The sequence below is a fragment of the Anser anser genome (assembly GCF_964211835.1).
Source record: "Anser anser genome assembly, chromosome: 10".
Lineage (NCBI taxonomy): Eukaryota > Metazoa > Chordata > Aves > Anseriformes > Anatidae > Anser > Anser anser.
In genome coordinates, this window is record NC_139730.1 from 25,457,937 (window position 1) to 25,468,314 (window position 10,378).

Consider the following 10,378-nt stretch of genomic DNA (forward strand, 5'->3'; position numbering starts at 1 on the left):
ATGACCATAGTTAACAAGCCCAAATCTTCAAAGTCTAAAAAGCCATCTTCAAGGCGGTCTGGCAAATCCAAGAAACCGAGTACTAAAAAACTGATGTCACGCACCGCAAACTGGGGCCGGATACCACCTGCAGAAGATTCAAGCCAAGTTTCTGTGGCCCAAGGATGTGGAGGTGCTATTTATTGTAGATCCTCTGAAAAATCTAAGCCTTTTGCCCAAAGAGATCTAAGTAAGTCTGCGCTTTATCCTGCCTCCGTTTTCTTCAAAACAAAAGTAGAAAGTGGTAGTTCTTGCTTGTTGCACTGATAGAGAACGGGACTACTGTGAATAAAGACTTCCAAAGCGATTCTCCTAAGGCAACTGAAGTGACTGACGTTACAGAAATTAATTTTGATATATTTACAGTCGACAGAGAAATGTGGGGAGCATTTTGTAATGCACTGATTCATCCATATCTTTTCTGTTTTGCAAAGAAAAGTGTTTGATTGTTGCTATTCACAGGTTCCATTATTCACAGGTTTTTGAATGTTAAGATTGCTCAGGAAAAGATCTGATATTTGTAGGGGTACCGTCATTCCTAGTTATTTGTTTTTACATTGTCCTTGCATTTATTACCATATAATTTCAAGTCTAAGTTTGTGGTTGAAGTTATAATAAGGAAAAAAGCATATAATAAGGAAGAAATTAAAATGGTTGACTAAACTTTTTTTTCCCAAAACGTTGTGTTGACCAGCCAATTTGAAGATGGCGGTATTAAAGGTGTCTGCAATAAGTTTTTCTGTTTTGGATTGTAGCTAGTTCCTCTAGGTGCTCCCGCAGAATAGTATTTTTACTATGCCTATATATACTTTATATATTCACTATACCTATATATACTTAATACCTTTCTTAGAAACAAACAAACAAAATCTCTTTTTAAATATAACTTTCTTGCAGTTGTTAATGATGGAATTGCTCCGCCACAAAGGATTCTTTTTCCACCTGAGAAGATACGTATGGATTGGCAAGAAACACAAAGTGTTGGAGTTGGCCTGTACAATCTTGGCAACACGTGTTTTCTTAATGCTACTCTACAGTGTTTGACCTACACCCCCCCACTTGCCAATTACATGCTTTCTCTTGAGCACAGCCAGTCATGTGAGTACTTTCTAACAGTATTTTAAATCTGTTGGATAGTGTGAAGGTGAAAGAACAGCAGTGATTCTGTGAGACAAACTTACTTGCCTGATTTTACCTGTAGACGCTGGCTTTGAGCATTGTATTAGCAGTGGGCTCGGAATAGCATATGGAGTGCGTTTAATGCACCATGTGTTTTTTTTGTTTGTTTGTTTGTTTGTTTTTTTAAAAGGATCTTTTCTTGCTTCATGGGAATAATGAAGTGCATTGGACAGTAATGCATTTAATGAACATTTGGCATTTGGGCTATTTGGGCTTCCTGCTGCTAGAAAGGCAATAAAATTTAGGATGTTGGCATCATAGGTCTTTAGTCTGCACAGCCGAGGTTCCATAATGCACTACAATAAATGGTCTGTTCGTTGTTGAACCAATTAAAAAAAAAAAAAAAAAAAAAAACCTAGAAAGCAATATGAGCTGTTATGAACACGACTAGATTTTTTTGTGGAACTGTATTAAAATCTAGACTGATTTTGTCCTAAATAAAATGTTGTACTATAAAGTAAATGTTGTACTAAACCTGTATGCTTTTTAGGCTGGTATCTTTGTATCGATACCTAGAAATTTAACTGTTTTCTTCCTGTATATAGAAATCGTTTCAGTTAAGAATCCTGTTGAAAAAAGGAGGGCAGAAGTACTATTACATACATTACTGTAATTTTTCCTTTTTCCCAAAGGACTCGTAGCTCTGTATCATGAAGCTCACCTGACAGCACTGTGCTGAAAATAACCCACGTTCTCTTAATGCTGTATCATCAAGGTCAAATATTCTTTCCTCATACATTTTGCAACCTGTGGAGTTCACATTCCTGTCAGCCTTTACAAACGTGACTTTGCAGTAGTCTTTTAGATTTCTCATCACAAAATGCACTTGAATACAGGCTTAATGGATATTTTTATTCTATAAAGTTGTGTGAAATGAAATGTTAGGAGACTGTTGGGACAAGGAGAGTGGATATTGTATCTATAGTTTAAATGTTACTTATATGTTTGTTTGTAGTTATGTCTGTTTCGCTAGACTGGGATGCTTTCTTCTTTCACTCTTCAGGTCGTGAACAAGATTTTTGCATGATGTGCACGATGGAGACTCACATTAACCAGGCCCTGCGTTGCACTGTTGATGCCATCGAGCCTACGCGTGTTATCAATAATCTCAGTCGTAAGTGGCTTCAGATGTGTTTCTTTTTCAGCATCTTGTAATCTTCAAATAATTATTTGATGTGTATAAATGGTTTTAACACTGTAAAGAAGAGAGATTTTAGAAACAGGAGAATTACTTCATTTTTAAATGAGGTGAATACTATCATCTTCTTATTTAGGAATAGGACAACATTTCCGTTTTGGCAGTCAAGAAGACGCACACGAGTTCTTGCGCTATACTGTTGATGCTATGCAGGAAGCGTGCTTGAATGGAAGCACCAAGTAAGCATAAACAAATTCACTTTTATACGTTCTCTAGCACCTTTTAGGCCTTTATTTACTATCAAAACTGAAAGTCTAGGTCATCCTTGGTTTTCATAAAACTCTTTGAAGAGTTAACTGTGTGCCTTAAATCTTCTGAGGTCTGATTATAATTTATTTCCAGATTGGACAGATCTTCTCAAGCTACCACCATCATTCATCAAATATTTGGAGGATTTCTAAGATCAAGAGGTACTTTTAAAAATATTCCTGTCCTTAGAACTGATCTGTGTCTTTTGTCGGTAGTAAAGCAGTCTGTAGTTTGTCTGAAGTAGTATCTATCGACAACTTGAATGTGGACAGTTAGTCTCCTTCACGTGTTGTTAAGCATTTATATTTTGCTTCCAGTGAAGTGCTTGAATTGCAAAGCAGTTTCGGATACGTATGAGGCATTTCTTGATATCACTTTGGATGTAAAGGTAGGAGGTTTTGTAAATATAATTCATGATGTTTAAGTACATGTATAACTTTCTAAATTAAACTTGTTTAACTTAAAAAACCAAACCACGTACAATGTTAAAATATAAGAGCTTGGTGGTGGTTAGAAAGTGGATTGGACTTTGTCCTTCTGTGGAACCCCTGTAGTCTCCACGTCTGCATTGGGTTTAAGGGGAAAGAATTTTATTGCTGCGCAAAGTATAATACTGTCACACTTCTTTGTTGTTCTACCTCAATATACGTCTAATTGTTAGACTGTTGGATTTGTTGCCAGTATTGATGACAAAGCACACTATAGATGCTGTCTGCGTTACTGGAAAATGATTTGTTTCAAAGTAGAATGACTTCCAGGTGAGGTAAACGCTGAGCATGCTCTTTCTGCCTCCTTCTTGACAGTGCTCATAGTAGATCGCTTAAGTATGTGTTAGTCAGGTTCTCTTATAAACTCCTAGTGCGTCTCTGGAATTTTGAATTTACAGTGACTTTACGCTCTTCTCTCTCGCTCCTCTAGGCGGTTTCATCTGTTACCAGAGCTCTAGAACTATTTGTGAAACCTGAAGAGCTGGATGGAGAGAATTGCTATAAATGTAGCGAGTAAGATTATTACTAATTATGTCTTAATACTAGATATTAGTTTTATATATTACATGACTTAGAGCATAAGTTATCCTTTAACTTCATTTAGAAATAAGGAGACGCAGCTTTGTTGTTGTTGTTGTTGCTTCATTTTCTAGTAGTGGTGAGCTGAAGCAAGGAGCTATGGAGAATGATTTGGAGTGGAAGGCAGCAGCAGGTTCCTACAGGTCCTAGCGTTCACTGTGAAACAAAGTTAGATTGAGTGTCAGGGAATGTGAGCTGGCTCTGTGGTAATGAATGTTAGCAGCCTGTGCTGGCTCACTAAACAGCGTCTTGCACAGCTCTTGAACTGTGAAACCTGTCGATGTGGACTAATGTCCGAAATGAGCTCCCTTAAGCCTAACCCGTGCACAGGGAAAGCCTGTTGAGTTCAGGCGCTCTCTGTGCTGATCAATATGTAAGATGTTTCTACGTATGTGAGAAACAATTGAACATTTGCATAAGATGGTTTGGCAAAACAAGCTGTTAGTCAAACATCCCCTCAGAAAAGCACAGAGTGCCCGGCTCAGTTCTGTAGAATTCATGCCTGACCCCTCTAAATGAAAAATGCAGTATCCACTTCTCGTTGTTGGATACTAAGGAAATTAGGGTGTCGAATCAAGAGCGTCCAATAGGTTATTAAAGCAATTTAATCCCAGGTTCGTCTTGGCCTGCGGATCCTAGAAAGCAACATGCAGCGTATTCAGGATTCTCATAACTGATGTCTGAGGAAGAGAAAGAACTGTAATAGCACCTCACATCTGAATTGCATGGTCCTTCCTTAATGTGCTCTTTGAGGTGTGATCGGTTCAGTCACACTTAAAGCCAGAATTTTCCGTCTTTTTGTGAGCTTAAAAGGAAAGGCCTTGCACATGTACAGTACTTTTTCCATTGCTGATAACTGTTATTAGTCTTATATATAACTCATTTTTACTATTTTTTGTTTATATTTTATAACTCCCTGGTAATACGCTTTCGTGAGAGATTCCTGTTCCCGCTATGCTCTGAGTTGTTGGTAAAACTTACCTTCTTCTCTGTATTAACAAACGTGACATGCAGTGCATGGGTTTATGAAAAGAAAAAACCAAACATATGATGCAAGTAAATATCATTCAAATAGCATAAGCATGCGTGAGACATTAAAACGAGTTTGTTTTGGGGGCAAAAAAGATGATGCTTTCAAACACTTGTCTCTGCTTGTTTTTAAGGTGTAAAAAGATGGTTCCTGCATCCAAGAGATTTACCATACACCGTTCTTCCAACGTTCTCACAATATCACTGAAAAGATTTGCAGATTTCACAGGTGGAAAGATCAACAAGGTATATTTCCCGCTGTAATGCAACTTTGTCATCATGTAATGGGACATCCCCCAAAGCTGAAAGTTGTTAATATTTTCAGACAATAATTGTAGACTAACGACTATGGCTTATTCTTTCTCTTAATATCAGTAAAGTTCCTGCTTGACAAGAAGCATATACTTTCCTCTGAGAAGGCTAATTCATCAGAAAACAGTTGTCTGCAACTTCTAGTATTAAACGTTGCTTATGGGAAGACTTATTTTTAGTGAATCAAGAGATATATTCATATAATTCCAGTCTCTGTTTTTTGGAAGTGTTTTTCTCTGGCTAGTCCGCGAAGTACTCTGATATAATTTTTCTATCTTCTTGGTCTCTCTTTAGGAAGTAAAATATCCTGAGTATTTGGACCTCCGAGCCTACATGTCTCAATCAAGTGGAGAACCACTCATCTATGCCTTATATGCGGTGCTGGTGCATCATGGTATCAACTGTCGCTCAGGACACTATGTATGCTACATAAAGGTAGAAGTCAACATCATTTCTAACAGGGTAAAGGTTGTGCTGGCAAACCAGTTCAAGTGTTACTAGTAGTACTGTTTCTAGGGAAAAAGATTTCATTATATGTTTATTTGACACGTGTGTATTTTATTGCTATCTGTGATTTCATTTGGAAAACATGCAATTCATCTAAAGATATCGTTGTCTTTATTTGCAGGCTGGTAATGGACTTTGGTATCAGATGAATGATGCAAAAGTAGTCCGTACTGACATTAAAAGAGTTCTTGGTCAGCAAGCTTACTTACTTTTTTATATCAGGTAATAACAAGTATTCAAATGTGTTCAGAAGAGATTTACTCTCCTGTTATTGATACTTTTCTTTTTGCAAGTGTTTTTCTTTCTCTCCCAGGAAAAGATGATTATTTCTCTAATTCAGTTCTGTCTAACCTGAAATTCTCTGTCATTTATTATCTTTTGTTGCTTGGCCTTAAACTGCAGCACTTGTGTAAATTGCTGTATATGTGTTATCTGTAGCTGGCTAATTTAGAGAAGGAGAGAAATGAAGGCCATCTGTGGTGTAAGAATGAATTATTGCTCTGAAAGTGATAGTCATAGTAGGAAGACTGTTACCTACTTTTCAGTTTGTAGTCTTGGCTAAGTCTTCTGTAGAGAAGGCTTCCATATCGTATGAACTGTTCCTATAAAATTATAGGATGGGATTTAATCCAAGAGTAGGCCGAAAGAAAAACTAAACTGAGATCACTGCTCTTTTCTGAAGGCGCTATGATTTGACGCTCGGAGAACGTGCTTTTTACTTAGCAGCACCGTCTTATCCCTGTTCATTCCCCCCTGGTCAGCGGGGGGCTAACAGTAAGCAGGCTGGATTTCTGGGACCACGACTTCCTCCTCATATGATTAAGGTAATTTAGGGAAGCGGGAGGGCAGATAATGGCACCAAACGGACAGTGGGTTTGGGGTTTGGTGTGGGGTTTTTTGTTTGGTTTTTGGCATCTTTGTTTTGTTTTCCTTCCCACGCTGCAGCTGTCTTCACAGCCCTCATGCTACAGCCAGAGTCATTCAAACAGTGGTTACTGCTGAATTGCGCAGCCATGCGACTCCATTGTTTATACCTCCTAGACAGCTTTGTAAAGCACAGAGAGCTACGCTCTTTGACAATTTAAGTAGAGTGTACTAATCCTCGAATCATTTAAAAGAGGACTTGTTTTTCCTATCGACGTCACTTTAGCTAAGACAGGGAAACCAAATTGTCTTATTCCTGAGCACCAGAACAATTATTCCAGGCTTTTTGGGGTATGTTTAAAGGGGAAACTAAATATATTTGGGAATAGCTTTAGGCAATGTTAAGTTGTTTGGATGGTTTTCAAAAATGATGTTAATTTGATATCAATATGCAGTAAACCAAAAGCAGGAATTAAATACACTTATGGGACTTGCATTTATCTTTTAAGGGCAGTGTTTTTTGCTTTTTAGGTGTTAAGACCATTTGTAGAAATACTTAGTAGGAGAATGACATGTTTAAAAATGTTAAATGGAGTGTTTGCATTAACCCGTCTTGCAATTTCTTCTTTTTAAATACAGAATTCAAGTCGTTTAAATGGAAATGGATCCATAAAAGAGGATGCAAATACCACTGGTGTCACCCTAAAAAGGCCATCTTCAGCACCACCAATGGCCTGTGTTCAAGAACAGGCGATTACCAGGCCTTCAATTACTGATACGTCAAAAAACCAGAAGATCACCATCAGTATTCACAATAAATTGCCTGCTCGTCAGACTGTGTCACAGCCTGACTGTCTTAGCAGTGCTGTGGAGGATGAAGATCTCTACAAGGCTGTTCCTTCATCCACAATCACAAATTCGGTAAAGCAAATGAAGCAAATACAAATACAAAAAAAAAAAAAAAAGAGTTTCTGCTGAAATTTTTGTGGAGCCAAAGGTGAATGGAAATCCTAAACTCAGCTCTGATAACACAGTCCCTTACGGTGCAGAATCTTCAGGAAAATCTGAGGAGGAGTCAAAGGGCTTATTTAAAAGGAATTGCAATGCAATGTGGAATTTTGGTTGGAAAGGTAGTCCGTACATCGCAGAATTCCCATTCTTCCTGTCAGAATGCTGATGAAGGAAGATCCCAGCATGAGCTGCCAAACACTGATTCACTGAATGGTGCTATTAGTTTAGTTCATGAATCTAAAGAAAACGGACTGAAACTTGATGATTCCACTTGCCAAGTTGAACCTGTTAAACCTTGTGAGATGTTCTTTTCTAAAACAAACGGATTGCTTGAAACATAGTAGTTTGCTCCATCGAGAATTTCTCACCCACGATGTATTCGGGAGTGTTTATCATGTTCCTAATTCAGGCGAAATGCTGAGAAAACACAGCACAAATTTGATCGTAACCCTTTGTGATATTATGCCATTAGAATTTGCAGAGCTGAGCTGACATTAGAACTTGTCAGCTTAAGCTGAGCTGAGATAAAAATTCTTAAGTTTCATAAAGTAGATTTTGGGAGGTGAGTTGGCGTTATCTTTGAAGTGTAGATAATGCATACAACACAAAGCGATCTTGCTTAGCATTTAATGTAGAAATTCTGAGAAGACTAGTCCTCAGCACAAATGGTATTTTTTCTGTCTGCTGACTTGTGCGTTTTAGTTGCAGATGCCTGGAGCTATGCCTCCAGTCCCTCGAGAAGTCATCATGGAATCCCTCACGGCCAGCCAGCTGAACAGCTTGTCAGAGGAAAGAAGGTAAAATGAGCACAGTCTGATTAAGACAAGATTTTATGGAAGTTCATTGCGGTTTTATCTGTCTACTAATACTATTTAATGGAAGGATTTAAATCAGTAGAATTCCGTACTGTATGGCCAGTGTTGCGAACAGAACTAATGATCGACACTGTGCATAGCACTCTGATGCAGGCTGGTGCCTCGCGGAGAACTTGTGTTTCTTCATAGAATGTTTTTCCATTTTTCTCCATTATCTGGAGAAACATTGGCTGTTCCCCCGTCGCCCCCACCCCTTTTTTCTCAGAGCAGCAGGTGGAGGGAGACGGAAACGTGTTTTTATTTTGTGCAGTGTCCCGGGACCTCCGAAATCTACTGAGAATGATGAATACCTTGAACAGTACCAATGTGATGACCGTGGAGACAAGGAGAAACCAAGAAGATCAAAAGAACATGAACTGATTTCAGAAGAAAATGTTTTCTACATCAAAGAGTCTTCTGAGACTGGTGAGAAATTGCGGCAAACTTCCCCTCTAAAGTCTGACAGTGAATGTAGTTCTAAAAACCTTTCCTCCTTAGCTGTTACAGATAGATGCCAAGATACAAAGGACGAGACTAAAAAATCTGACAAAGAGCGTTACCAGAGAAAGAGGGAACATTCTCCTACTGAAGAGAAGGAGAGTCAAAAAGATGGTCATTCCAGCAAGAGAAGGTGCTCTCGGAGTGTGGAAGTTGTTAAGCAAAAGCGTCACAAGCAGGAGTATTGGGAGGGAAGCAGGTACAGATCTTCCCATAGTGAAAGGAACAGCCCTGATAATGGCAGAAGACCAGTAAAATATTCAAAGTACAGATCTCGAAGCAGAGGAAGATCAGAACAAGATAGCGCTAGATATTACCATTCCAAAGGGGAAAGAAGTTGGAGCAGAGAAAGATACTATCAAGATGAACCACGGAAATGGGAAAAATGTAGCTATTACAAGGATTACTATTCACCTCATGCAGCAGGAGACAGTAGAGAGAGAAAGTTCTCTCACGGTGATAAAGACTTTGACAAATTGACTCAGACTTACTCCAGCAGGTCACATAAGCGTTATCATTACAAAAGCAGATGGCCTCACGGTTCCCTCTTGAGAGAGGAAGATGTACATCACTTTAGCACACCCAGAGCAGACTCACATCGTTGCTCAGTAGCTCAGCAACATTCTGGAAAACATTCGCGTGAGAGACATGCACTTCCACCTGTGTCAGCTCATTTGGAGAACTGTCGCCAGAAAAAGGCAAAAGAAGGAAACAGAAAAAGACAATATACTCGTGCAGAAGGTAGTGAAAGTGAAATAGAAAGGCAACGCAGAAAGGTAGAAAAGGAGGTTTTAGGTGGTGAAAACATGAAAAAATATAAGAAGTTCTAGAAGAAAAAGAAGTCTGAAGATAAACAGGGAGAGAAGGATTCCAAGTAAGCAGGGATTCCAGCCTAATCAGCATTTTTTTTCCTAATTCTTTTCTGGGTGCTTCTCATGTTTTGTTTTTTTTTTCATAGTTTCTGAGTTATTTAGATAGCATAATCTGGCTGGGGATCATGACTGGGGATCATTAGGTTGATCAGTGAAGACAGGAAAGGTATTGCTGAATTGTGTCAGAGCACTAGCTTTGGACCACGTAGTTCGAATCACATCTGCACACCATTCTGGATTAGGTTAAAATATTTTTTTTTTTTTACTTGCACATATTCCAGAGCTAACCATTGTTAATGATCTGTGTACCAACCAGGACCTATGGTCCTTCAATCTGAGGGCTTAAGTTTGCTGCATCTAAAGGAAGTTACATGTGCACAAAGTACCACAAAATAGCTGACATGCGGCAAATCATCGCCTGTGGTAAAATAAATAAAGTTTCCTGTATGCAACAAGTGCCACATCTTTTTTTCTCTTTTTAACTTGCATGTTTCTTTCAGACTTTATGATTTGTATTTCTCTGCGCTCCACTTTGACAATGCCAATCGCAAGCGTAACAAAAAGAAGAAAAAGGAGAAACATCAGGAAAGTGAAAGGCTTCTTGGAACACTTAGATCCTCGTTTCCAGAAGAAAACCCGGGAGAAGAAGGAAGAATCCCATCCTCCAGATGGCTCTTTATGAGAGCAATGCAGAAGTGA

The 10,378-nt window shown here is 38.7% G+C and overlaps 1 pseudogene across 1 annotated transcript; it reads left to right on the forward strand.

The window, feature by feature from the left end:
- Positions 1–10,378, forward strand: LOC310904790 (ubiquitin carboxyl-terminal hydrolase 42-like; annotated as a pseudogene). Its single transcript has 15 exons — positions 1–229; positions 937–1,137; positions 2,222–2,332; positions 2,493–2,595; positions 2,759–2,826; positions 2,983–3,053; positions 3,584–3,666; positions 4,896–5,007; positions 5,368–5,508; positions 5,702–5,802; positions 6,263–6,404; positions 7,084–7,793; positions 8,164–8,252; positions 8,581–9,681; positions 10,180–10,378. The product of its transcript is annotated as a ubiquitin carboxyl-terminal hydrolase 42-like (transcript).